Source organism: Rhodamnia argentea, chromosome 4 (genome assembly GCF_020921035.1).
Source record: "Rhodamnia argentea isolate NSW1041297 chromosome 4, ASM2092103v1, whole genome shotgun sequence".
Taxonomy (NCBI): domain Eukaryota; kingdom Viridiplantae; phylum Streptophyta; class Magnoliopsida; order Myrtales; family Myrtaceae; genus Rhodamnia; species Rhodamnia argentea.
In genome coordinates, this window is record NC_063153.1 from 25,343,764 (window position 1) to 25,347,041 (window position 3,278).

General features: G+C 39.8%; 1 long non-coding RNA gene across 1 annotated transcript; it reads right to left on the reverse strand.

Moving 5' to 3' along the window:
• Positions 1-806: 806 nt before the first annotated feature.
• Positions 807-2,749, reverse strand: LOC125314552. The gene is made up of 3 exons (XR_007198018.1): positions 2,021-2,749; positions 1,012-1,196; positions 807-924 (listed from the first exon to the last, which is right to left on the reverse strand). It is a non-coding gene; the product is annotated as an uncharacterized LOC125314552 (long non-coding RNA).
• Positions 2,750-3,278: the final 529 nt, after the last annotated feature.

The following is a 3,278-nucleotide window of genomic DNA, read 5'->3' on the forward strand; positions in this document are numbered from 1 at the left end:
AGTCTGAGTGGTTTCTTAGTTTGAATAAGTTTTCAAGCTTAAGTCGGCTAAAAGATTTTTCCTACTTTGGATCAAGATATATAAATAATAGTTGTCAACTACTCTTTGTTATCCTGATCTGCCAGGACTCATCAGTACTCACTAATTCTCTTATGTTGAGATTGACGTCATGCTATGGGATGGAACTTACTTGTATTGGTTTGAGGATGATTCTAGCTTTTCGACATATATCCTCTAGAAGCTTTGCCTGTGATGGCCCATGAGGGCAGAAAGCAACCACAGCTCCTCCACTGCCAATGAACTCTGACTCAGCACCCACTCGTCGGGCCACCTCCATCATCTCTATGTTGAAAGTACCAAGGCATTCATCTCAAAACATGCTCCTAAATGAAACCACAAACAAAACTTAGTTACCACAGGCCGTGAGGCTGCATTCTGCTCAAGTAACTTGACCAGCAGCATATTTCAAACCTTGCAGGTGGGCTGTACTAGTGGGCACCATTCTAAATTTACATAAGCTCATTGAAAGATGAGAACTAAGTAATTGTACACTCAATCAATTTCAAGCAGTGATAAAATAGTGAAAAATTAATTTGCAAGCTAGTTTTTTTCTGCCAGATGGTGACAATACACCTTATAGCTAGTTTTTTATGACAGATGATCCATTGCTTATGAGTGCTAAGAACAGGGAGATTGTGTGATCTATAGTAGCCTACATATTCAGCATAATGAGGAAAATTGGAGGGAAAAAATATAAACCCAACACGTGAGTAAGAAATCCAGGCAATACATCAAATTATGCTAAACGTTCCGGAATCACTTGGATTTTTCAGCACAAATGAGATATAAAGGAGGAAGTAGACATATGTCCATTGGAATATAGACGCCATGCCCCAACTTCTCCATGTTTTCCTTGCTGAAATCCTACCGGGAGAAAAGAAATAAGCTACAATTTGAAAATGGTTCATACAAGATAAGCATGACTTTTACAAGAACATGGTGAACACATACCATGTAAACGAGGGCCCCATATACCTGGGCAACCTGATCCTGGAGGCCAGCAACAATTCCTAATTCCTTTTCAGCATTAAGCACAATTGGTCTAACTTCCACTTCCCCAAATGCCCGACATTATAAAAGCTAAGAAGGAAACTTAAGGCAGTGCACACTATAGCACTTGAACCTGAAAGCCCTGTCTGAGAAAACAAAGTTACAGTTCAGCAATATAATTAAGAGAGAAGAATGAAAAGATGAACTTAGTTTTATTTCAAAAAAGAAAGGGTTTCACAAGAAACGCAAAAGAGAAATCTAGTTAAATCACAATGAATCAAACAATCTAGAATATCCAGAACAAAAGCTAGCTCATTTGAGATAACAAGAGATGAAAAGACGTGATGACAAGCATACGAACATTCGATACCGATGCAGAAACAATATCACTCATATAGGGAAAACGTAGGAATCTAAGATAACAAGGACTAGTTGACAACAATTCATGTTCAAGCTTCTCTCTTCACAGCTCCTCCTTCTTACTATCTAGAATCACTGTGGTGGCAGATACTTCCAACTGGGTAAGAAAGAGAGGAAAGTTTCATGCCGAGAAAGGATACATCTCATACGTATGCAAGATCTAAATAACATCATTTTGTCAGTCTTGTAAAACTTAGGTATTGTACAATATCTGCCGACCCCAATAGCAATTATCTTTTGTATGCCACTCCTAATACATCGACAAAGCAATTCTCACTTTCCTTAATAAACAACTAATAGAAAGGGGGCGAGGGAGCGAATATAAACTTGGTAAATGAAAATAGCAAGAAGCCACAACACTAACAAGTCAGTAACTAGAGCTAGTGTAAGCATATTCAACCTAACAAAGAGTCCAGGATAGTGACTCGTGGTTACAAGCCATCGATGAAATTTCACCTATCTAATTCAAATAGACAGAAAGCATTCTAAAAGGAATGCCATATCTTAGCAATTCACATTGCATAACATTCGCAACAAGACAAAGAAACACCTTCAGTAGATAAAAACAGAAAGACCCTCCATGAAGACCGATGTTGTTATTCTTGCAATAACTCTGAAATACTTTACAGAGGGCCATAAGCGAAAGAACTCCTCCATAGTATCCTTCACTTTGGAGCCAATTCACCGGCGTTCGCACCCATTTCGAATCAATCCTCTCAGACAGCGAGAACGGACGAATAACTCGACAGGATTCTCGAAATGCAATTGCAGAGACTGGACATACAATGTTGCTCTCACATTGATCATCAACTCATCCGAGCACTAGCTTCCAACCACATTTCCAAAACTCAAGCGCGAACAAGAGAATCGAAACAAACCTAGATGGCGACAAAGTAAAAAGTAAAATGCAGCTAGATTCATGAAGCGATCACAGTAAAAAGAGGAGTCCACATAACTTCTCAGCGTCAATAGACGCCATTCCAGAAGAATCAAGCCAAAACCCAGATCGCACACACATCGAGACGAACCTTACCAGTTGATCGAGTGAATTAAGGTGGACGAGACGGCGGACGGGGTGAGACGGAGGCGGAGGGGGCTAGGGACCCAGCAGCAGCAACCGGCTGGGCTCTTGGGGGAGCCGACGTACCGGAGGCAGCTCTGAGCTCGGGACCCGGCAGCTGCGACCGGCGAGGGCTCTCGAGGGAGGCGGAGGCGCTGGCGACATGCTGGAGAAAGAGAGAGAGATGGACGCCCTTCGTCTTCGTTGGAGGAGGGAGAGAGCGAGTTAAATTTGGGCCAATACCCAAAAAAAATACCTCCAATTTTAACATTTATTACAATCATATCTAAAATTCTTTTTGTCTCGTAAAAAATTTCCAACTTATACTTTTATCTTAATTCTACCGTAAACTTTTACTTTTATCCTAATTATATCAGCCTGATATAAAAAAAAATCAATTTTAGCATATGTCCCATATTATATCCAAAACATTTTTTTTGTCTCATAAAAAACTTTCAACTTTTATTTTCGATCCAATTCTACTATCGTTTGTCTTTTATCTATAATCACCATTAGTTAATTTTACGTGGCATTTTCACATCATTAATAAATTACACCTCAGTAAAATTGACATGAAAAAACCCGAACTTCTCTTCTGTTGTTTGCTTCCCCTATATATTGCCGTAAGATACATAGTTACTCAAGACGGCGCATTTGGTATTTTCTTCGCCACTCAACAGTGTGAAGAACAGCTAGACATGAAGATATTCGGACAAACTATCTAAAATCTCGTCGTCCCCGAAATTTG